This window comes from Trachypithecus francoisi, unplaced genomic scaffold (genome assembly GCF_009764315.1).
Source record: "Trachypithecus francoisi isolate TF-2019V2 unplaced genomic scaffold, Tfra_2.0 Contig01474, whole genome shotgun sequence".
Lineage (NCBI taxonomy): Eukaryota > Metazoa > Chordata > Mammalia > Primates > Cercopithecidae > Trachypithecus > Trachypithecus francoisi.
In genome coordinates, this window is record NW_022681435.1 from 20,597,637 (window position 1) to 20,623,166 (window position 25,530).

At 45.5% G+C, this 25,530-nt stretch overlaps 2 long non-coding RNA genes across 2 annotated transcripts in view; one reads left to right on the forward strand and one right to left on the reverse strand.

Annotated features, from left to right (window-relative positions):
* Positions 1–415: 415 nt before the first annotated feature.
* Positions 416–24,893, reverse strand: LOC117062349. Its single transcript, XR_004428315.1, has 3 exons — positions 24,854–24,893; positions 9,508–9,629; positions 416–633 (listed from the first exon to the last, which is right to left on the reverse strand). It is a non-coding gene; the product is annotated as an uncharacterized LOC117062349 (long non-coding RNA).
* The window catches only part of LOC117062354, a 33,450-nt gene continuing 18,801 nt past the window's right edge, over positions 10,882–25,530 (forward strand). Inside the window, exon 1 of the long non-coding RNA XR_004428318.1 lies at positions 10,882–10,964. This is a non-coding gene — a long non-coding RNA (uncharacterized LOC117062354). The remainder of the gene's footprint in view (positions 10,965–25,530) is intronic.

Consider the following 25,530-nt stretch of genomic DNA (forward strand, 5'->3'; position numbering starts at 1 on the left):
AAAGTATTTTTAGTTATGTTTCTCTTTAAGGAGATTTACCACATTTCATTACTCTGCTGCCTACTATTGCTCTGTGGTCCCTAAGGAAATAAGTAGATGAAATTGAGAATAAAAACAACATAAAGGAGGATATTCAATACCCCAGGTTGCATATTCTCAGTTGGGTCACACAATGATTAAATTCAGCTCTAGTTAACCTGATTTCAAGTGCGGTTCAATTCTGGGGCTATGAAAAACAGAATACTTGCTCTAAATTATCAGCAAATATTTATATTGAAACACGTAGTTTTGAGTTTCCCTGCTGTATAGGAATACTAACACACAGAAGGCAGGTTCTACTTTCAGAGATCACTGAACATGGCATTTGCCATCAACTTCACAACTTCATTTGGCCAAGGAGAACATTAACCTGCACTCCTCACTGATCACTTCACACACGTGTGTACACACACACCCCCCCCATCTGCAACCTCTCGGCCCTGTCGTGTCTAGGAAAGAATATAGATTTCCATCGTCTGAAGGGAACTGTGACGTTTTGACAGGCAGCTTCATTTAGATTTAGTCCTCCAAAATTTTGCGAACCTTGAATGTGTTGTCACGTTGTTTGGAGAGAGCCTCCAAATTGTGGAAAATCTGTGTAGGTCAAGAGAAAGAATTTTCAGACACTTAAAGCTGATGATATAACCAAGCTGTGGAATTTCTTCCTGGGGAAAGGGAGGACTGGGGTTTCCAAATCAGATTGGTGCTCTCTTGCCTGAACTGGCTTTAACTAGTAATTCTGCAAGGAAAGTATGGAGATGCCCCAGGTGTCCCCTCAAGATTCCTCAAGCCTGCCTGCGGTTGACTGAGTCACAGGACACAGAACAGAAAGGGATCTTCCTGCTTGTGAGCCCAGAGCCTTCACTGGCAGGGAGGGAGCTGAAATATGATGGCGCCATGCAGTTGCCACTCACACGATGAGTATGAGCAAATACCACCATGTCACTTTGTGTATTTCCATCTTCCTCTTGTTTCTTTTAAAAAGTTTTTATTGTGAAGAATATCATGGATTCAAGAGAGTTCATGCAGTCATATGTACAACTGAAAGAACAATAGTGAATAATAAGGAAACAGAGACCTCGCACTCTCTCCCAGGCTGAGACAGACCCCCACGGGGACCGCGGAAGCTTCCTAACGGCTCTTCCAGGGGTCGCCCTTGCTTTTCTTTAGAGTTTCACCACTGATGTATCCATCTCTATACAGCACATCTGAATGTCATCTAAATGGACTCAGCACTGTATGTGTTTTTCTGTGACTTTTTTCTTTTTTTCAACATTATGTTTTGAGGTTCAACCATGACAATGCCTTAGTTGTAGTTTATCCATTTTCCTTTAGATATACAATCTCATCATATGAATCTACCATAATTTATCTACTCCACTGTTGAAGCAATTTGGATCATCCCCAGTTGTCATTGTCATTTGTTTGTATTTGTTTGTGTGTGATTTGCATATGCGTAAGTTTCTCTGGACACTAGAGGTGAAAGTGAAGGGAGGGCCACCTTTAAATTGAAGTGGCATTTGAGCTGAGTCCCCAGCGGTAAGAAAGAGGCAGCCACATGAACAGAGCAGAGTGCTCCAAACAGGAGCGAAGCGTGCCAAGGCTGCGGTGAGAAGCTTGGGGTGCTAGAGGAAGAACAAGAAGGCCCTGGCGGCCAGTGCATTGGGAGCCTATGGGAAAGCCGTAGAGATGAGATCTAAAAGGCAGACAGACGCAAGATCACACAGACCAGTCAAGGCTGGATGCAGTGAGTGGAGTACAGGGGCTATTCTGGGTAACATGTAGGGAACGGATTATACTTGTACAAAACAGAAGGCAGGAGGGCCATTAGGAGACTGTTGAAATAATCCAGGCAACATGCAATGGTGGCTTAGATAAGAGGAGCTGGAGGTGGAGAGATGAGAACGAACTGAAAACTTTTGGAAAGAGAGAGATGCCTTTGTTGCTGGGTTGGACATGAAGGGTGAAAAAAAAACAGAGCAATTGAGCTTGAGTCCTGCATTCCTGCGTTGAGAAACCAGGTGACTGTAATGGTGGGTACTGGAGATGCAGAAGGCTAGGGGAAAGGCAGAGGTGTTTTAGAGATACGAGGAAAATAAAACTTTTGTGTTAGCGATGTTAGGTTTAAGATGCGTAATAGACACCCAGAGAGTAGCTGGCGGCAGTTAGGGCGCCGCCCCGAGAAAGGTCTGGGTTGGAGAAGTCAGCGTGGTATCATCAGCAGATCACTGGTAGTCAAAGCCATGGGAGAAAATAAGATCACCCCGGGAATGTCTAGAAAAGAAGAGGTCTGGCCGGGCGCGGTGGCTCAAGCCTGTAATCCCAGCACTTTGGGAGGCCGAGACGGGCGGATCACGAGGTCAGGAGATCGAGACCATCCTGGCCAACACGGTGAAACCCCGTCTCTACTAAAAACTACAAAAAACTAGCCGGGCGCGGTGGTGGGCGCCTGTAGTCCCAGCTACTAGGGAGGCTGAGGCAGGAGAATGGCGTGAACCCGGGAGGCGGAGCTTGCAGTGAGCTGAGATCCCGCCACTGCACTCCAGCCTGCGCGACAGAGCGAGACTCCGTCTCAAAAAAAGAAAAAAAGAAAAAAAAAGAAAAGAAGAGGTCCAAAAGGAAACCCTTAAGTACTCTCAACAGTTTTTAGACCAGATGAGGGAGAAAAGCCAGCAGAGGATGCAGGGGTGAAAGGAGAGGCAAAAGGGTTGGGGTGGCAGAAGCCAGGAGCTGAGAGTGTGTCTGGGAAGTCAGGAGCTGAGAGTGTCTGGAAGGAGGGTTTGCGCTACGGAACGCTGCCAACGGGCTAGAGAAGATGAGGACAGAAACGTGGATCTGATCAGCAGTGGGTGGTCACTTTGGAGAAAGCAGTTTTAATTCAGGGGTAGGGGACGTACCTGGTCAGCATGCATGGGAGTGAATACTGGGAAAGGAAATGGGGACTGTAACCAAGATCAGATCTTCCCATAATAAGTGTAGCTTTCAAGGGAGCCAGAGATATCAGGGTAAAGCTGGAGGGGAATGCAGGGTGAGAGGAGGGCTTTTATTGGTTTGTGATGGAGACTATTAGAGAATGTGTGTGCAGATGGGAAGAATTCATGGGAGAGGGAGACATTGCTGGAGCAGGAGAGAACGTGGCTAACTGCAGGGATGAGGTCCTGAGAAAGCAAAAGATGGCCCAGAACACAAGAGGAGAAGGGGACCTGTGATTCAAGCCGTGATGCTCACACAGAGTAATTTATATTAGTAAAAAAAGTAGGAGCAACCTAAATGTGCAACAATAGAAAAATAGTTGTTTAAAAAGTTATAGCATATCCACAAAATAGAAAGTTATAAAAATTACTTTTTTTTTGAGACAGAGTCTTGCTCTGTCACCCAGGCCGGATTGCAATGGCACGATCTTGGCTCACTGCAACCTCTGCCTCCAGGATTCAAACCATTCTCTGACCTCAGCCTCCCAAGTAGCTGGGATTACAGGCGCCCGCCACCACACCCAGATAATTTTTGTATTTTTAGTAGAGACAGGGTTTCGCCATGGTGGCCAGGCTGGTCTCGAACTCCTGACCTCATGATCTGCCTGTCTTGGCCTCCATGAGCCACTACACCTGACCAAAAATCACTTTTTTGGGTTATGATGTATGTGAAAAAAGTAATCTACAAAAAAATTCTAATTTTGAAAAGAAAAATACACATCTGTCTGTACATGTACAAAAAGTATGAAAATAAATGCATCAAGACATTACCAATGGGCTGGGAGCGGTGGCTCATGCCTGTAATCCCAGCACTTTGGGAGGCTGAGGCAGGTAGATCATTTGCGGTCAGGAGTTGAGGCCAGCTTGACCAACATGGTGAAACCCCACCTCTCCTAAAAGTACAAAAATTAGTCAGGCATGGTAGCGAGCACCTATAATCCCAGCTACTTGGGAGCCTGAGGCAGGAGAATTGCTTGAACCTGGAAGGCGGAAGTTGCAGTGAGTCGAGATCATGTCATTCCACTGAAGTCTGGGCAACAGAGCAAGACTCTGTCCCAAAAAAAAAAAAAAAAAAGGCCGTACCAGTGGTTATTTTGTATATTATTTTGGGTGACCCATTTTTAAATACATTTAAAAAGTGTCCAAACTGTCCATAATAAATGTGAATTATTTGTATTATCAAGGAAAACATCATTCATGTTATTGTTTTTTTAAAAAAGGTGATACGAGGCACGGCATTTTATCTTCAGGCCAGATAGCTATTTCCTTTTGTCTGATATATGCAAAAATACCACAGGAGTGATAGTGTTAAATTTAGGTTAATTCCACTTTGATTTTCTTGTCTTATTCTTACCTTATCTGTTTTATCTCCTTTGTGGCTTTAGGCCTGTTTCACTCAGAGATGTCACATTATGGTTTGTGCTGTTTCTAGGGCACTAGGAAACCTCCCAGATCCTTTTGAACATGCGAAGCTAAAAAGTAAATAGTCCAGCCAGAAAAGCCTAACAGGAACCTGCCAGATAACTTTACCCCAGTGCCGCTCATTAAAGGGAGTGACTAAATTGGAGGACCCTGTACACTTCCAGGGAATCCCAGTAACATGTTTAAGTGAGAAATGACAGTTTTAAGGAACTGAAGCCCCCAAAGCAGATCCATTTTCTCAGTGATGAATACTTCAGTAGCTACTGGAGCCAGGACAAGTGGCTTCTCAGGAACCTCATGAGCCCCCAACAGAATTCAGGGCTGCTATTAAAAAAGAAAGACAAATGGATGCTGGGAGATGCCCAGTGTTGACTGTGAACTGTGATCCAGGAATGCTGATCTTCTCAACCTGTAACCACAAACTCAGTGGTCATATTTCCACTAAAATGGGCTTTCATCCATTTGTCAAATAGATATTAAGCACTCAGTAAGTGCCAGAAACTGTGCAAGGGGACAGACAAACAATCTGATATACAAGACGAGACCCAGCTGCTGGGGAAGACAGACAATTAAAGAAATCACCAGCATAGGTTAAATGCCACCACAAAGGAAGTACAATGAGCTAGAATGGAAGCATATAGCAGGACCCAGGCTTCCAGAAAGAAGAGAAATTCCATGGGTGGGAATTAGCAGGGTGACTTGGAAATAAGGGTGGTCAGGCAAGGCAAATGTGAGATGGCCCAGAGAAGACCATGAGAGCTTTAAGGAACTAGAGACATCAGTAAGGCTGAAGTGCAAGGAGAAAGTAGTGGTGAGAGGTGCAGCTGACCAGAAAGAACTGGGGATCTGGGATTGGAGATGACTTAAGATAGGAGGATCAGGAGGCTGTGACAGGAGGACAGAGGGAAGGAAACTGATTAAGAGTTGTTTAGGAAGTACAGTTGACAGGACTTACAATTAACTGAATATGGTAAAAGCTTAGATGACTGACATTAGACTTTTCTTTGCCAATAAAAGCATGAAAAGCTATAAATATTTCTCAAATCACTGCTTTAGCTATATCTCATGGTTTTGATACATTATATTTTCATTTTCATTCAGTTTAAAATACTTTCCAATTTCCGTTTAGAAGCTTATTAATTTCCAAATATTCGTGGCTTTTCCCTATATTATATCTTTCTCTTATTGCTGTTTACTTTTATTCCACTGTGGTTATCTATTTTAAATTTATGTCAGCTTACTTTATAGCCCAATGTATGATCTGGTATAGCAAATGTTTTACGAGCACTTATGAAAATATGTATTCTGCTGCTGTTGAGTAAAGCCATCTAGAAACGTCAGTGAGGTCAATTTCATTAATACTGTGTTTGAGTCTTCTATATTCTCACTGATTTTTTATTTACTTGTTCTATAAATTATTCAGCAATTACTTTGATTCCCTTGAGGTTTACTTATAAGCTTTTTTGGGCCTAGAGTAGCCTTTATTCCAGGACTGATTTGACTCGTCTTCCAAGTCATGGTCTTTCTGGGGCTTGTTCTAAATGCCCCATATATTCAGTGAGGTCTCTCTCTGGCTAGAGGGAACTTGAGTGATTTCTGGCTTTGCAGTTCTAGGGAATTGTTCATTTTAGAACTCCTTGCTGGGTGCAGTGGCTCATGCCTGTTAATCCCAGTGCTTTGAGAGACTGAGGCTGGCAGATCACTTGAGGCCAGGAGTTTGAGACCAGCCTGGCCAGCATGGTGAACCTTCATCTCTACTGAAAATACAAAAATTAGCGGGGTGTGGTGGTGGGTGCCTGTAATCCCAGCTACTCAAAAGGATAACGCACAAGAATCACTTGAACATGGGAGGTGGAGGTTGCAATGAGCCGAGATCATGCCACTGCACCCCAGCCTGGGCGACAGAGTGAGTGAGACTCCATCTCAAAAAAAAAAAAAAAAAAAAAGAACTCCTCATAATTAATCTTTCACCAGAAGCTTTTCTTATCTGGCCTTATATTTCTATAGACTTGTGTTTTTAAAAGATTCCATGAACTCCTGTGCAGATTTCTGGAGTACTTTTATCTGTGTGGCCCCTTCCCTTGAGAACTCTGCCTCACAGGGTCTTCACGGAGCCGCTTGGCCTTCCCCATCTCTGACCTCTGTCTCTTCAGCTCTGTGAAGCTGCCTCACTGTTTTGGAGTTCTCCCTCCCCGGACTGTAGCCCAGGACTTACCTCTAGGCAGAAAGGCTAGCTGATGGTAGGGCTCACCTTGTTTTCTTCCATTTTCTCAGGAATCACAGTCTTGTGTTGCCCTATATCCAAATAGTTGCTTTCTATATTCTATCCTTTTTTTATAGTTGCTTACAGAGGGAGGGAGATCACAGGCCGTCTTCCTCCCTCATGGCCAGAAGCATGTGTACCCTCATTAATGAGATCCAGAGACTATGGAGAAAGCAATGAGTCATGGGCAGTTTTGAGGCTACTGCCATGGGCAAGCAGGTGAATGATGGTCCCATTCATGGAGATGACAAAATCCAGGGTGATAAACATGGGTAAGGGAGGGCATGAAAGAACTCCTTGGGTTTACTGTTGCGCCCGTTGGATCTGAGTTAATTGCAAGTCATTAAAGAAGCGAGAAAGCAGCGGAGCTTACAGAACAAATCCCTCAGGCACTTCCACCTGTCTCTTCATTCCACTCTGGGCTGCAGTTGCCATGGGGTACTGACCCCTTCCCTGGGGTAATCAGCAGTGGTTATATCCACTTATTTTAGAAGAAAAGTGTATTTGTGAAATTTAGTTGGGATAACCCTGCCCCCTAGTCTTCCAAAATATTAGGGTGCATGGCCCAGCATTGGTACACTTCCCAAAGGCTGGATTGGCCTTTCTAAACAACACAACAGATGAAACACCAGTAACCTAGAGCAAGTAGCACGGCCCCAAGCCCAGTTCATCCCTCCCATTTCGCATAGCATGGCCCCAAGCCTGGTTCATTTCTTCCCTTTTGCAAGTTGCACAGCCGCAAGCTCAGTTCATTCCTTCCTTTTTGCATAGCAAGACCCCAAGCCCAGTTCACTCCTTCCTTTTTGCAAGTTGCACAGCCCCAAGCCCAGTTCATTCTTTCCCTTTGTTTCCCCCCTGACCTGACCTCAACTTACTTTTCCTCCTCTCTTTCTCTGTCTCTTTTTCCTTTACAATGATCTCTCCTCCAGTGCAGAGAAGTGAAGAGAAGGCCAAGCTGTCAGGGTTTCCTACAGCCTGCACCAACTCCACAAAAATAAGCAATAAAATATTTGCACATTGTGGTCTATATCCATATTTGGGAAAGAAAATTATTCTAAAGAATCACAATCTGCAGCAATGTAACTCGGCCCACAATAATTACAACCTTTACATTATTATCCAAATGGGTTAGCTCCTTGGAGGGAGGGCCGCATTCTGGCCTCTTCCTGGAGGAGGTTCATGCCCCACTGGGGTGATTTCCAAGAATAAAGAAGGCCTGAAAAACAAATTCAAGTTTCTATCCCTTAGGAGGCAGGAAATCGCAGGAACCTTAAATTTACAACTTTCAAATATTCTCTCTTCATTAAGGACGTGTGTGTGTGTGTGTGTGTGTGTGTGTGTGTGTGCGTGCACCATTTATATATAAATAAAACCGGCTGGGAGTGGTGGCACTTTGGGAGGCTGAGGGGGAGCAGATCTCCTGAGGTCAGGAGTTCGAGACCATCCTGGCCACCATGGTGAAACCCTGTCTCTACTAAAAATAAAAAATAAAATAAAATAAATAAAAATACATAAAAAAAATTAGCTGGGTGTGGTGGTGTGCGCCTGTAGTCCCAGCTACTTGGTAGGATGAGTCAGAAGAATGGCTTGAACCTGGGAGGCGGAGCTTGCAGTGAGCTGATATTGTGCCACTGCACTCCAGCCTGGGTGACAGAGTGAGGTTCTGTCTCAAAAAAAATAAATCACTAAAATAAAACCTTGGGATCTGGCCTCAACCTGTGTTTTATTACTATTGTTTCATAAGGAAGAGAATCCTGTATTAGGCTGGGTGCACTGGCTAGAAAATGTGGATTTCGCTTTGTTTTCTATAAGTGGCTACAGCATAAAAATAACCTCTGAATCCCAATGGGCATCTACTGATATCTAATGCCAGCTCCTTTTTCTAATTATAATGGTCCCTGGAAAGTGTTGTTCAACCTCGTTATTACAACACTGGAATTCTAGTAACTTTGGAGACACTGTGGTCATTTCTCCTATTGCAGAAGAGTTAGAATACGATTTAATCGGGTGACAGCTGTCCTCAGGAAATGCGGGGAAGGTTCTTGCCTTGTAAGCTAACAATCAAAGGAGTAGTTGACAAAAATACAGTGAAGAAATTCTGGAGCTGGTAGTTTGAATTCCTATAAGTCCTTAAAATCACAAATTTTAGGGAACCTGGTGGTATTTAGAGAAGAAAACAGAGCTTTTTTTTTTTCTTTTTTTTTTTTTGCCAGTCAGAATTGTGTACTTTGAAAGAGGAAGTGGGATGAAGAAAGGGCTATAAAGTGAGCTATGGTGTCCAGTGGTAGCCTGCTACAGCTTCAACTCAAAACAGCTTGAGGACACGTTTTATTCTCCAGGTCCTTAAAACCATGATCTCTACCCACACTCCCTAACCAGGGATTTTTAGGCACATCTGTCCCTCATCTGAGAACACCACATTTGTGCCTCTGTCAACATCTTGAGGAGCTCTGTGCCAGCAGCCACCCTTGCAATTTAGTTCATTCCTCCATCAGGCTCCAGTTTGGAATCAAGTCCTGATTTGACCACAGCCTCACGGGAGATGCTGTGCACTGTCTAGTCATGCTCATGACCACTGGAAACCTCCACACGCCATGCAGCTGCCGAGCCACAGCCCAGCTTCTCTCCACATGCAGACCTGTCCTCCCTGACTGCTGGCCCAGCTCCTGCAGTCACCCAGCAGCTACCAGAGGGCCCGGCCAAAAATCACACAAGACTTCTACCCAAGTTTTCTAAAATAAGATTGCTTATAAATGCCACTATCAACTGTGTTCAAGGTTTCAACTTCTTAATTTCCACCAACATTCCTACCTTAGAAGTTTCCACCAGCTTCCTGCCAGGCAGTCTTCATCTGTCCCCCGATGGACTCCTGAGGACCTTTCTATCTGCACAAGGTAAGAGGGAGGAGCTGGAGGGTTTCTTCTAAGATGATTCTGTGGGAGAAAATCCAGAAGACAATATGTGGAAATTATTAGAGAGGAGATTAGGATCCAACAGGATGTACTATTATATCTGTTGTCTCAACCCCCCACCCAGCAACAAAGACTTCTCTACCCAAAATGGGAAGAGCACTGAGCTTCAGAGACCCTGAGCCAGAGAACATGAAGGTACACCTGCTGACCCTCCTCTCCTCAGAACTACAGAGCTATAAAAACTACATTTTCTGTAACCCAAGTTACAGAAAAATAGGACCTAATCTACACCAGCGGTCCCCAACCTTTTTGGGACCAGGGACTGGTTTCACAGAAGACAATTTTTCCACAGACCAAGGTTGGGGGATGGTTTGAGGATGCTTCAAGCCCATTACATTTATTGTGCACTTTATTTCTATTACTACTGCACTGTAATATATAGTGAAATAATTACATAACTCACCATCCTGTAGAATTAGCGGGAGCCCTGAGCTTGCATTCCTACAACTAGATGGTCTCATCTGGGGGTGATGGGAGACAGTGACTGATCATCAGCCATTAGATTCTCATAAGGAGCCTGCAGCCTAGATCCCTCCCATGTGCTGTTCACAGTAGGGTTTGCACTTCTATGAGATTCTAATGCTGCCACTGATCTGACAGGAGGCAGAGCTCAGGCAGTGATGTGAGCGATGGGCAGTGGCTGTAAACACAGGTGAAGCTTCACTCACTTGCCTGCCACTTCACCTCCTGCTGTGTGGCCCAGTTCCTAACAGGCCATGGACAGGTACTGGTCCATGGCCAAGGGGTTGGGGACTCCTGATCTACAGGATATGTTTACGTTGGAGAAAAATAACTTGAACACACAGCATACCTAATAAAGACTAACAAATGGCCCAGACAATAAGTGCCCCGAGTTCAGTGGACAAAGAGGGTTCTCCTGGGACCTGCTTCCATCTGGCACAGACAGAGAAGATGCCTCTGTGAATTGCAGACTTGAGAAGAACCCTGAGAATGGATAAGAGAGGCAAAAGAAGGACATGTGCAAATGTCTGATGCTGGAAATTTACACATGTGTTGGAAGGCAGGGAGTAGACTAGCTTGTCTATAATGGGGGATTGTGAAGAGAAGTGGTAGGAATTTAGGTTGTAATGGTGTGTTGGGGGCCTTCAGGCGGCTTGGGATTTTACTCAAAATGATTTTTTTTGAGACGGAGTCTCACTCTGTCACCCAGACTGCAGTGCCGTGGCACAATCTTGGCTCGCTGTAACCTCCACCTCCCGGGTTCAAGCAATTCTCCTGCCTCAGCCTCCCGAGTAGCTGGGATTACAGGTGCCTGCCACCATGCCTGGCTAATTTGTATATTTGTAGTAGAGCTGGGGTTTTACCATGTTGGCCAGGCTGGTCTTGAACTCCTGACCTCAAGTGATCCACCCACCTTGGTCTCCCAAAGTGCTGGAATTACAGGTGTAAGCCACCACTCCCGGCCCACAGTGATTTTATAATCACTAGAAAGCATCCAGTAAGTTTCTAAAATAAATGATAAAGGTGAGAAGGGAGATGTGCATTTTGAATTCTCCTCCTGCAGTTGTGTAGCTAACAATTCTATTTCATGCTTCTGCTGCCTTCCCCCTAGACCTGAGACAAGTAGAGGTCCTCATGCTGCCAGTAAGAGATGGCAGCAGAGGGGGAAGAAAGGAATGTAGATTTTTTTCAACCATGGGAGCCAACAGCAGGGAGCCCTATATCCCCACTATCCTGTTTTCATCCAAGCAACACACATTTATTACCAACTGTGTACAGATGCTTTGAACATTGATTCATTGTGGAATCATAAATCTCAGGTAAGAATGAGCCTAAGATGTAATCCGGGGCCTTAAACAAGGGCCTTCAATGAACTTAAGTACGAATAAACCCCTGATGTGGGTGAGCTTCCAAGGCCACAAGAAGAGAAGAGAGTCTGTGTCCTACCTGTACCGGGCAGGCCTGTAGCCAGAAGCCCTGGGCCAGTGCGGGGAGGGGTGTGGCTTTCAAGCTGTGGCCGGCAGTGAGTGGGATTGTCTTGCTGCACATTTTCAAACTGTAGAAACAGCACCGTGGGGCACCGTTGGAGTTTGTTAAGACCCTGGACACCAGGAATTCCAAAAACTAACCGAGCCACAGCGGCCCTGCATCCCTACTGCTAGGTAAGGATCATGGTTGGACTGTGAGGCCCATCAACACGTGAAAAATAAAACGGACCCCATGGTCACCTCCCCATGGTCACCTCTGCCGGAGAATCAAGCTCACCAGGCTGTAAATGGCAAGAATGACTCTTCTCCCTCAAAACTGCTTTTAGACAAAGACCGCTGCTTGCCTGAGGTCACAAAGGTGTCCTTGTCAGACAAAGCTTCTGAGAGGCTCAACATTGGCTGAGCGGTGCCTTCTTCCTACTGTGGGAGCCGCACCAGGGAAGAAGAGAGAGAAATGCTGCGCCTCTGTGTCCTTCCAGCCAATCGCTTTGGCTCTGGGGGACAAAGTAACAGGAAACCATTTCTAAACCCTCGTTGTTTATGAGGTGCAAGCTGTTAATGGCTGGTGAATCAGGGCCCCCATCGGTATGGGGAAAGGCAGCTTGCCAACAGTTTGTGTCAAAACTGCGAACAATGCCCCGTCCAACTCCCTCTTCCCTACGGGTGAGCAGTCCTCCTTATGAACATCTGAGCCTCGCGCCATAACTTCAAGTTTTTAACAAGCTGTATTTGAGTTCTGTAAGACTCAGCCATATTCATGTTGAGATGTAGATCTCACATCATACCCATGGCCCTTCTCTCCCCGCAGAGCAGACCCAGACTAGCCCTGGGAGATTTGTGAATTGTGTGCGCTATGGGGAGGGTGGGAGGAAAGTAGGGGGCAGGGGCTACTCTTTCCCCTTCTCTCTCCTGGCTCGATCTGCAATAGGGGCCAGAGAGGACCAAGAGAGACAGAGACAGCTCATCTCCAACACAACAGCCCTGGCAAAGCCTCTCCCTCTGGGCTGATCCTGGCTTCACTTTCAGCCGTGGATCTGAGGGCTACTGTGCAGGCTACGGGCCAGCAGCTCCGTCCACCCAGCAGAGCCCTGCGCCCTGGTCCCAGGGAGGCTCGGAGCTTTCTCTGGCTCCACGGGCCCTGCCTTTGGGATTGCAAACTTGGGTGATGGCCCCTGCCCCCTCCTCCTGGCTGTCCCAGCACACCGTGCCTGCTCCAGGAGCTGTGGGCCGGTCAGCTTCCTCATGGCTGAGCAGATGCCTCGCTGGGAAGGACATGAGGTGCCCTTTCCTGGAAGACGCCTGGGACGTAATGAGGGGTTCCCTTGGGGCTCGCTGCTCCTCTTTTCCCATCCCCGGGGGAGGTGCAGGGTGGGGCAGCCTCTCCAAGAGCACACCTACTCCAGAAGGGCAGCTCTCCTCCCCGTTGCCTGAAACGGCCTTGGCAAAAATCGTAACAGTGAGAAAATTATGTGTCGACCAAGAGTTGAACACTGTAAAATATTTGAAGAGATTTCCTCTGAACCAAAAATGAATGACCACGGCCCGTAACACAGCCCTCAGGAAGTCCCGAGAATATGTGCCCAAGGTAGTCGGGGCGCAGTTTGATTTTATACATTTTAGAGAGGCAGGAGCCATCAATTAAATACATTTAAGAAATACATTGGTTTGGTCCGGTGCGGTGGCTCACGCCTGTAACCCCAGCACTTTGGGAGGCCGAGGCGGGCAGATCACGAGGTCAAGAGATCAAGATCATCCTGGCCAACATGGTGAAATCCCATCTCTACTAAAAACACAAAAAATTAGCTGGGCGTGGTGGTGGCGGGCACCTGTAGTCCCAGCTACTCAGGAGGCTGAGGCAGAGAATCACTCGAACCCAGCAGACGGAGGTTGCAGTGAGCCGAGATTGCGCCACTGCACTCCAGCTTGGGGACAGAGCCAGACTCCATCAAGAAGGAAGGAAGGAAGGAAGGCAGGAAGGAAGGAAGGAAGGAAGGAAGGAAGGAGGAAGGAAGGAAGGGAGGGAGGGAGGGAGGGAGGGAGGGAGGGGAGAGAGAGAAAGAAGAAAGAAAGGGAGAAAGAAAGAGAGAAGAAAGAAGAGAGAGAGAGAGAGAGAGAAAGAAAGAAAGAAAGAAAGAAAGAAAGAAAGAAAGAAAGAAAGAAAAAGAAAGAAAAAGAAAGAAAGAAAGAAAGGAAGGAAGGAAGGAAGAGAAAAAGAAAAAGAAAAAAAAAGAAAGACATTGGTGTGGTCCAGAAAGGCGGAACAACTCAAAGACTCAAAGTGGGGCTGGGGAACTTCCAGACTATAGGTGAATTTTAACATTTTCTGGTTGGCGATTGGTTGACTTTGTCTAAAGACCTGGGATAGATAGAAAGGAAATGTTCAGGTTAAGATAAAGATTGTGGAGACCAAAGTTCTTTTGAAGTCTTGTAGTAGCTGCCCTTAGAAATAATAAGCGACTGGGCCAGGCGCCGTGGCTCAAGCCTGTAATCCCAGCACTTTGGGAGGCCGAGGCGGGCGGATCACGAGGTCAGGAGATGGAGACCATCCTGGCTAAGACGGTGAAACCCTATCTCTACTAAAAATACAAAAAAAAAAAAAAAACTAGCTGGGTGAGGTGGCGGGTGCCTGTAGTCCCAGCTACTCGGGAGGCTGAGGCAGGAGAATGGCGTAAACCCAGGAGGCAGAGCTTGCAGTGAGCTGAGATCCGGCCACTGCACTCCAGCCCGGGCGAAAGAGCAAGACTCCGTCTCAAAAAAAAAAAAAAAAAAAAAAAAGAAATAATAAGCGACAAATGTTTCCTATTCAGATCAGATCTTAATCTCTTTAGGATTGGGAGGGTCTGGAAGAAAAAGATCTAGCTGTGTAGAGATTCTTTACAGATGCAAATTTTCCCCCACAAGGAACAGCTTTGCAGGACCTTTTCAAAATATGGCAAAGAAATATGTTTTGGGGTAAAATACTTTTATTTTCTTCTTTGTCTCATAATGTTATACCAGAGTCATTTTGGAAAGTAAATCACAATATATAGGGTTAAATAAAAGCCATCTGATGAGAATTTATGATTTATAGAGCATGACTCCTCAGACCCCTTAAACAGGAATTTGGGCAAGATAAAAAAATTAGAGTTTAGTCCTCATATGGCAGTGAGGGAGATCTGATCTAGCCAAACCCCATCTTGCCTTTGGCCTTCAAATCACCCTTGATTATTCCTGGACTTGGGTCACACTAACTTTGGGAGACACAGAGTTTATAGTTTAGATGATAATAGCCTTTCCCTAAACTAAGTCACCTTTGTAAAGCTAATGCAAAGCTACCAGGCTAGGAGGATGTCAGGAGCCTGAATTCCACTAAGGTGTGGATATAAACATTACAAACCACTATTCTAGAGGCCACAGGATATGCAGCTTCCCCAGTTACTCCTGCGGATAATATCACTATTGTAGAACCCAACAGCGGCCTTGTGAGATACCTTTTCAGGCTTTTTTTTTTGCATGTTTGATGACTGAAGGCTCCACCTGGACCCACCAACTGCTCCTGTGACCCCACCCAGAAGTGACTCATGGTGCATGAAGACCATTTCCCACAGCCCTGTGACTGCACCCCCAACCAGTCAGCAGCAAGCACCCATTGCCTAGCCACCACCACCATTCTTCCCCCAAACGGTCCTGGAAAAACGCTAGCCTCCAAATTTTTGGAGAGGCTGATTCGAGTAATAAAACTAGTCTTCCATTTAACTGGCTCTACGTGTGTAAAGCTCTTTCTCTCCTGCAGTTCCCCTGCCTTGCTAGATGGGCTCTGTCTGGGCACCAAGCAAGGAGAACCCACTGGGTGGTTACAAGTCCTCCCCTGGTACAAGGTGGGGCTCCATCAATTGCTGCAATGGTGTCTTTCAGCAAGCCCCACGGGATGACAATCTCAGTGGCTGTGGTTTTCTAAACAGAGTGGGGAATTCTTGGTGCCCCCAATCTTACCCCTAAAGGCAGCCGGTGTTAAGTTCCTTATGATTCCTTAAACCCCTTCCACACTGTGCTCCTCTAAGCACACATTCATCTATCCATTTATTTTTTAATGGCCCAAGAGGGACCCTGCATGCCCAGAGCTCTGCATCTCACTTTTCCTATAACTACATGTTGGAGAGCTTGTCGTATAAGCCTACAGGTAACAGCTACATCCTAGTCCTTCAGGTGCATAAAACGCCATTCACCCACCACGAGCTCTGTACTAGTGAAGACATGGTTGGTTCAGACTTTGTGTGCTGTTCCAGACACAGCTGCAGCAAGTACCCTTACCTCGCCTACAGCACATGCTGCCTGCAGAGTTTGCTTCTGGTCTTTTTAATGCATGTGATTCTGCTAGGAGAGTATCAGCTCGATAGGAATTCCCTGACTTTGATGGCAGATCCTTGTTACTAACACTCTGGCTAATGGTAACCCTTAGGTGTGTGCGGCATCTTACACCAGACCAAGCACACGCACACCTACCTTCTATTCAAACCTCACAACACCCTGCCAGCCAGAGGATTTCCCTCCCTCCCGGCCACATATTGGAACCCATGGGTGGGGGACTTTAAACATCCCCGTATTTGTTACCAGTGGCAGGTATCTGAGTTACCATGAGTTACTGGTGTTATATTCGGACAGGTCTGCAGCAACTTCAGCCCTTGCCGCCTCAGAAGAAAGAATTCGACTGAGGGGCATAAAACAGAAAAAGAGACCGAGAAAAGTTTCAGAGCCAGAGTGGAAGATTATTATTGTTATTGTTATTATTATGATTTTGAGATGGAGTCTCCTGCTGTGGCCCAGGCTGGAGTGCAGTGGCATGATCTCAGCTCACTGCAACCTCCTTCAGAACAGGAAAGAAATAAGATTCACTTGGAAGGGACCCAAGTGAGCACCTGAGGGTCAAAGAGCAAGTGCCCTGTTCAACTGTGATCCTAGGACTTCATAGGCCCACCTCTTTCCCATGATTCTCCCCTCAGGGTGGGCTTCTCACATGTGCAGTGCCCTCTTTATTTACCCTGAGGAAGTGAGCACGCACAGTGCATTTACGAAGCCATATGCATGCCTATCTGAGGCTTTCTTCCCTTTCCCGTGGAGTGCCCCTGGAAGGTCAGACTTCGCCATTTTGTCTCTTAACGTGCACGCCCAGGAAGTCTTTTCTCTCTGGCTCTGCATTCAGTGAACACTTTAATGTCAACAGCTGTGGGTCATCAGGAGACTGTCACTCCTTGGTGCACTGGCACCAGCTGCTAAATTATCGTTTTTAGAGAGGCAGTGTGATAGTTGTCGAACCATCACCTGGGATTCCTAGTGGATGGGAGGAGAGCCCTCTTCCGCCCCGCTCATGCCTGTCTAACTACCTGTACCATATTCAGGCCATACCCTACAGCAGTTACACCAGAGCTCTGAGGATGGGACCCAGGTGTTAATGCTGCCTTTAAAACCCTGGGTGATTGCAGAGGGCAGCCAAGGTTGAGAACCTCAGAGCCATTCTGGAAATGTGAGCAGAGAGGCCCGAGAGGAGGCGGTGGTCTGACTCCACCTCAGTGCATATGGAGAGTAAAGGTAAGACACTCCTGGAAGTGTCTGTCCATTTATGAAACCAAGACAGACTCAGTATCTGCACCCACTGCAAGTTCTCAGCACCCTTTTCCTCTTAGCTACGGCATTCTGACTCTCCCACCTGTGGAATCCTAATAAGGGAAAGGGAATCAGGCTGGTAGGAACAGGGGAAAGCAAAAAGAAAAAGCAGACAAGCCCTAAGTCTGCCTTTCTTTGTGGTCCAGGACACATAGCCCTCATGCACAAATAACTCACAATCTTCCTGCAACTGGCTTATCCTCAAACACCTTGACTGATAGAAAAATGCAAGTTAACTCACTGCAACCTAGGTAGCCCTCTCCAGCACAAGCACCATCCTATAAAACGCCCTGCAAGCCTGCATCTCCTAGCAGCCAGCTCCTCTCTTGCTACTCTTCATGTTGCTTTCTTACAACATATTTTCCTACTTTTTCTAATAAGCCTGCCTTTCTTTACCTACAACTGTCTTGGTAAATTCTTTTTACCACCCACACCACTGGCCCCAGATAGTTGCTACCCACACCACCACCCCCATCTCGCCACTGAAAATATTCCAAAACAGGCCACCAAGGCCAGATCACATGCCCACCTCCCAGCCACAGCCATGTGGACTGACCCTCCTGTGACATCAAGTGGGTGGCCCCCACCCTTCCTCCTGAGGTGTGTCCCCAGCCTATGGGACACCAGCTGCCTTGGCTTTCTTCTGTCTTTAGTTGTTCCTCCACATATTCCCATTCATCCCCCTCTCCTTACATCTTGTGTTCCCAGGATTCTGTCCTCGCTCCTACACCCTCCAGGGACCTGGTTCTCACTTATATGCAAACAATTTCAACGTCTATGTTTCCAATGCAAACCTCTTTGCCTGAGCTCGCTCAAGCGGGTCATCTCTACATCAGTGCCTAGTTAGCACCAACATTCATCAGCAAATGCCTGAGCTCTGACTCTTGCCATATTCTCCCTCGATTACTACAATAAACTTCCTAGCTAGTTTACACATCTCTGGACAGGCTCCCGCAAACCTGATCCGTTCTTACAATGCAGCCTGAGTGCTCTTTCAAGATGTAATATTTCCATCTCCCAGATTTATAACCACGACGACTCCTCCAAAACTTTCAGAGGATGATTCACTTGTTTTGGCTCAACCTGCAAGCTCACTCCTCTCTAACTTCACGATTGCCAGGACCCTTTCGTTCCCACCACAGCGAATGGCTTACCCTTCTCCCAGGCGTTTGTGATCTTTCCTCTTGGCCAGAAATGCGTTTCAAGGTGGCATAGCTCTAAAGCCCACCTCCACTGCTCCCCCTTTCCTCATGTCCATGGAGCTTACACGCAGCTGTCATCTCACATTTACTTGGGTGTACCACCTCCCTCCCAGACCATCAACTCTTTCAGGGCCATTCTGGTCTTATTTCATTTTTTTTTTTTTTCAGCCCCAGCACCTGAGAAAATATTAGAAGAGCTTCTGAGATCCTGAAATGTTTTTATATGTTATTTATTTTTGTGCTAGTTCAGCCAAAAGAAGTGCAGTGTTGCTTCTTACATGAAATTAACTAGATACTTTTCTTTTGTTAGTTTTGTGGCCAGAACAATAGTTGTTTACAGAAGGAACAAATATGAAAAGGATCTGTAGGTCCAAAGTCACCTGTTTCCTACACATACCTCACTGTATTGTCTGGGTCCTGTATTAGTATCTTTCTTATTAATTGAGATTATAAATAAGATGTTAGAAATAAATATGTAGGCACACACAAGGCATTGGCAGTAAAATATTAGTCAATGGCCAGATACAAAGAGGTTGGGGAAGGCTTTAAAATTCCTGGCTTGGAGTGCAATGAAATTTCATCGGCCCCTTGGGCCTGCTGGGACCAGTACAAAGCTGATGGGATGTGCTGCCTGAGGCTGCCAGGAAAGTGTTAGCAACGGGTGAGGCTGCAGTTGTGCCTCAGAGAATGGGTAGGGTTTTGGAACCTGGAAATGTGGATGCAACAGCAGATTCAGAAACTGGAAAATTCAACAGCAGGCAGGCAAATGGTTGGATGTACCTGTAACTTCCCAGAGACATGTCTATGGCATGAAGGTGCCTGACACTGCACAACTCCATCTCATGTGTTGACTCCCTGAGGGCAGAGAGGGCTGAGTAGCACCTGCAATGGGTCCCCAAAGTCAATCTATGCAGGACCTACTGGGGGTCCACAAGCAGAATAGGCCTGAAAATGCCTTTGAGGTGCTCCTGGTAGATGGTGCCAGCCCGGATGATGGTCCCCAAACTACAGTGCATCTTCAATGACAGTGGTTCCTAAATCCATGGAGTCTTGGCCCTTCCTTTGTCAGATTTAGTTTGGGCACCCCAGCAGAATATAGTTCCTGAATCTGGTTTCAGTTTGAGGAAGCCAAGGTTGGGGTTGGAGCTCTCTGCATGGAGTGTGGGGAACACAGCCCATTTCTCTGCCAGGAAAGCAGTGGAAGTGACACAGCTAGGCCCGGTGAGGAGAGCCTTGGTTTTATTCCAATCACAAAGAGAGAGCTACCTTCGTCTCCCTGCCAGCAGGGCCCAGGCTCTCGAACCCTGGTCTTGGGGCATTCCGTGACTGTCCAGAGAGATGACACTCACCATTCCATTACTTCTCTTCATTGTGACAGAGTCTGAACCTGGGGAGGAAATGATGAACCTGTGATCTTCACAACTTCTCCAGATTAATCAGATCAAAGCCTGCCTCATGGTGAAATTGGCTCTTCAGGAAGTGTTTGCTCAGCTCCTTGTAGAGGACACAGTTCCTGCAGGCTCCGTGTATCGTCTGACAACCACAAACAAATTCTTTGCTCTTGTTTTTTGCCTTCCTTCCTGGATCCCTAACCCTGGTCATTAATCTTTGTCTTTCAAATGTTTTCCTAGACAGTGGGAGATGGAATGGATCCTAGTGTGGCCTGCCTGCATTCTGAGAAAGTCAGAGATAACATGGCCACGAGACCAGGGGAGGAGCACTGGGGGTCAGGCGCTGGGACCTGCTGCCTAGAATCACCTGGATTCCAAACCCAGGCCATGAACTTCCAGCCAGCCTGGGGTGAGGGGGATGCAGAGTAGGTGAGCCCCAAAGTGGGGCTTAGCCTGTGAGGGTTCTTGGCTTTGCCCAGGAAAGAATTCAAGGACAAGCCAGAGGAAATAGCTTAACTGAAGCAGCAGTGTGACAGCTTTGTGACTGTTCCTGCAGAGGCAGAGAGTAGCAGTTCAAGGCAGTTCTGCAGTCATATTTACACCTACTTTTAATTACATGTGGACTAAGAGGCGGTTTATGCAGACATTTCTAGGTAAAAGGCAGTAACTTCGGGGTTGTCAGGTCATTGCCATGGTAAAAGGCAGTAACTCCCGGGTATTGCCATGGCAATGTTAAACTGGCATGGCACACTGGTGAGTATGTCTTATGGAAAGCTGTTTCAACCCCATCCCTGTTTTAGCTAGTCCTCAACTTGGTCCAGTGTCTAAGCCCTGCCCTACATGTTGAGTCCCAACTCCTACCTCAAGAGCACAACAGAGAGCAGAGAGCTGCAGCCAAAACCCAGGTTCCATGGGACTGCCTCATTCATGCTGGGCAGACAGTCCCCCGACAGGCCTCCCCTAAAGTACTCCATGTCCTTCTCAACCCCTGTATGTCACAACTCTTATTTTAATTAGGCATAAAAATTACATAATGCAGAAATTACATAATGTGATTACATAATTACATTAGCCTTTGGGCTAATGGAGTATTCTGATTTGCTAAATAAAACCACCAGAGAATTATCTACAGAAAAAATACCTGCTTTAGAACAAGTGAAGCATCCAGCACAGCTCTCATAAATATTGGTTGAATGAATATGTTTTGGATAAAATACTAAATAAATCATATAACACATTATATATAACATACTATAGAAAGCTTAGAAAATAAAGGGAGAAAACTACTCATAACCTCACCATTATGACCCAACTGTTATGGTTTTATGGTTTCTCTTTTACTTTTTACATACAAAATAAATAGTTATCCTCATTGTGTTCTGGTGATCTTGCAGTTTGATTTTCTTCAACTTAAATTTACACCATGACCAGCTTCCCATGTTGCCCATATAATCCACATAATTATTGTGTTAATGATTGAATGTTTCAGATTTCATGGTGAAAATGTTTCATCCTGAACTTATATTTCCTCAGCATTGGGTATTTATGTTGCTTATAATTTTTGCCATTTTTACATAATGCTGTGATGAACATCTTACTCCATATAGCTTGGTTAATAATATTAACAATTTGATGCAGCTAAAGAAAATCTGAGTTTCATGATTCTTATCTTCATGATACTAAGCACTTAGGCTTAGCACTGAGGAGAGAAAAAGACATTTCAAATGATAGTCAATCCAATAAAAGCCTTCATGTGTTTAATCCTATATTATAGCAAAACTTCATTAAATCAGATTAATCAGGGAAAGGTAAGGCTCAGTTAGTGGATCTAATTAAGGAAATGTTATTGTATTACTTCTAATTACACAGAATTGCAAGTTTGTTTTTTAGTTTTTCCAAGTGAAACTCCTTCAAGATTTGCAAATACTATTTAATTTGTGAGAAACACTGACAATGGTAAGTTGACCACAATGGGCACTGATAATGTACTTACAACATAGTTAATATAATCCAGTGCAAGGTGGTTTTAAAATCTGGACAACATCTTGGCCCGTTGACAGGTGACTTTGCATGGCTAGGAAGAAGTGGGACGAAGCCAGGCATTGCCAGAGGTTTGTCTAAGGAGCAAGCTCATATTTTCCTGCTTCTGCTATGTAGGTGACTTGCTTGCCACAGACAGGCTGGGGTTTCTTCTCCACAGACGTGATCCAGGCTCTTGGGCTGGGAGAACTGCACGGCTGAGAGCTGCAGCACGCTCGGAGGAGAGGGGAGAAAGGCCGACAGCAGTGCCCAGCACAGAGCAGGTGCTCCATAAACATGTATTGAATTAATTATTGATGAATTAGTAAGTATTTAATTGGATAGGGAGGCTGTGATAGTTTGCCTCTTTGCCTACTTGGCCAGGCCATGGTACACAGTTACTGAATTAAATGCTGACCTAAGTGTTGCCATGGGGTCTTTTTTAGATGTGGTGAACACCTACCACCAATAAGACAGATTACCCTTGATAATATGAGTTGAATCAGTTGAAAGTCTTAATAGTAAAAACGGAAATTTCCCAGAAAAGAGGGAATTCTGCTTCAAGACTACAACATTCCCTCCGGCCTGAGTCTCCAGGTGCTGGCCTGCCCTGCTGAATTTATATCTGACAGCTCCTGTGGTGGTCTGAGCCAATCTCCTGCTGGCTCTGCTCCTCTGGAGAACCCTGGCTCATTGAGAGGGCCTCAGCTTTCCTCCAAGTTGCTCCTGGAACTCTAGCACCGAGCCCAAGTCCTCCAGGCAACAGACTGAAAAATGCTTTTCTGGGGAACCTGACCAACTCAAGAGGAAATTTCCTAAATACAGGTAGTGGTGCTAGTGGTTCCCCCATTACACAGCTCAGCAGATCACCCCATGAGAACCCTACACCCACCAAACCCATATAAATCCTCATATCTTTAATCAGCTTCTTTGTCCCAGTTACCAACTATGAAGAAGAAGGAAATCCAGGAACACTCAGGGAATAACAGTAAAAGGGCTCCTGGCTATGAAAAGATAATGGCAAAATGGAAAACTCAATAGAAAAATTAGAAGATAAAGATTTGGAAATCTCCAGAACATAGAGCAAAAAGAGAACAGAAAAGAGGAGAGAAAAGATAAGACAGAAGTAGATATTTCCAGAAAGCCTAATATCCGTTTTAAAAAACATAAAAATAATATCTAAAACAGAAGAAATAATCAAAAAAGTAATTCAAGAAAACTTCTCAAGAAGTAAAAGGCATGAGTTTGCTGATAGAAAGACCCACTAAGGACCCAATATAATGAATGGAATTTTATAGCATGGTGAAGGTTCAGAACATTGTACCCCAAAAAATACTACAAATGTCCAGAAAGAAAAGCGTAAGTAACATCTAACAAGCAGAAATCAAAATCTAGGCTTCACTAGGCGATAGCAGGAACTCAGAGGCAATGATGCCTAATTTCTTCATTATTCTAAAGGAAAAATAAATTTTCAGCTTAGACATCTATGTCCAGCCAAATAGATTGCATTAAAGCAGATTCAAGGCATTTCAGAGAGTCAAGGTCTAAAATAAATGAACCCCTAGGCTCCCTTTCTCAGACAGCCACTGAATTGTGCTCCACCAAACCAAGAAGGTGAAGCTATGGAATACAGAAAGGAAGTGAGAGGAGGAGAATGTGTGTCACAGTAGTGAAGGGCCATCTCGGAATCTAGCTGCTCACTTGGCCTAGAGGGTGACCCCCAGATGGAGCAGGGTAGGAGGACCTGAGAGACATCTTCAGGATAGCAGGTCTGGTGGCTGAATGTCTTGACAGGAGATTCAGACAAATGGAAAGTAGTTTGAGGTTGAATTCATAACAAAAACATGAAAACCAAGCAAACAAAAAAGACACTTAGGAAGTGCAGGGAAAACAAAATTTTGCAGAGCAAATGCATGGCTCAGCTGTGAATAATCTTTAGTCATAATGATATAAACTTTGAACACTGACATAAGCAAACTGATGGTGGAACAACATTGGGGAGGTGTGTGAAGGCGGTGGGGATGGAAGTGGAGGAGGGGCAGGAGGAGAGTTCAGCAAACCCTTGTCTTCATCACAAGTGAGTAAAGAATGCCTGATGTTGCAAGGTGAAGGGTGGCAGTGGCAATTGAGCATGGGTTTTAAAGACAGAGGTAAATACTCAAATCTCAGCTCCCAGTGAAGTGGCTACTTCCTTGCGGGGGAAATGAGGGACAGGAGGGCTGGGAGCCACTGGGTTTTTTTGTAACAATCTTTGCAGAGCTTTTTGAATGTTTAAACTATGTGCATACATAACTTTGGTGACAATAAAAACTAGAACACAAAACAAAAAGTGAAAACCTTAAGATTTAAGGTTTTGAGCCTTATGTCCAGCCTATGTCCAAATGATCTCAAAAAAGTCTAAATAAATATTCGTGACTTATTGCTGTCACAAAACCACCGCACCATTGAGTAGTTCCAGCATGTCACCATTTCGTTAAAATCTTACCACTTTGGAGGCACAGATGAAATTGTAGAACTTGAGGAGCGTCCCAATTGGGGGTGTGCCCTGCTCTAGGATAAGGCAATGCTTCTATTTCCTGTACAGTGAGACTACCCATGATATTACCTAAGGGATACTCCTCTGTCCCCTATTCTAGAATGCTCTTCACCTTTCCTCTACTTGCTTGGTAACAGCTACGCTACGCTGAGCCTGATGACTTATCAGTGCTGACCATGGGTGGGGCTCAAGCACCAAGGTCTGTAGTCACAGTTTTATCAACACCTGTGGGCAGGTGTTAACCCCGATGAGATGACAGACCTTACAAGCTGAAGGTGGCAGAGAACTCTGAGGGAAAAAGGCAAATTTTGATTAGGAAAATAAATGTATCCTGGTGTTCTCAATACTCTTCCTCCACACCCAGTGTATCAGTCTGTTGTCATGCTGCTAATAAAGACATGCGTAAGCCCAGGTAAATTTATGAAGAAAAGAGATTTAATGAACTTACAGCTCCACATGGCTGGAGAAGCCTCAAATGATGGCAAAAGGTGAAGGAAGAGCAAAGGGACGTCTTACATGGCAGCAGGCGAAACAGCGTGTTCAGGGGAACTCCCGTTTATGAAACCATCAGCTCTCATAATACGTATTCACTACCATGACAACAGTGTGGGGGAAACTGCCTGCATGATTCAATTATCTCCACCTGGCCCCACCCTTGATGTGTGAGAATTATTACAATTCGAAGTAAGACTTGGGTGGGGACACAGCCAAACCATATCACCCGGTCATGTGATGTGGGTGGTCATATGCTGGAAGGTGGATGGAACTATGAGACAATCGTATTGAGTAGACTGTTTTTGTGTGTATGTGTGTGCACCTTTGGGATCGCTCATGGCCCATGGGCTGGGTCTTTGGGAACAAGGACCAGCATCTCTGAAAAGGAGATAATTTCACCACCTCCTTTTCCAGGTGGACAGGCTGAAGAGAATTGCTGGCCAGCAGCAGAGCCGATACTTGGTACTCAAAGTCAGATCTGTCTGACTCCTATGCTCATGGTCTTTCAACTATTCTTGAAAAATTTTAGAGGCCCGGTGATAATTTTATGTGCCAACTTGTCTGACACATAGGGTGCCCATATATCTGGCTATACATTAATTGTTTTTCCTTGCTTTGCTTTTTTTTTGG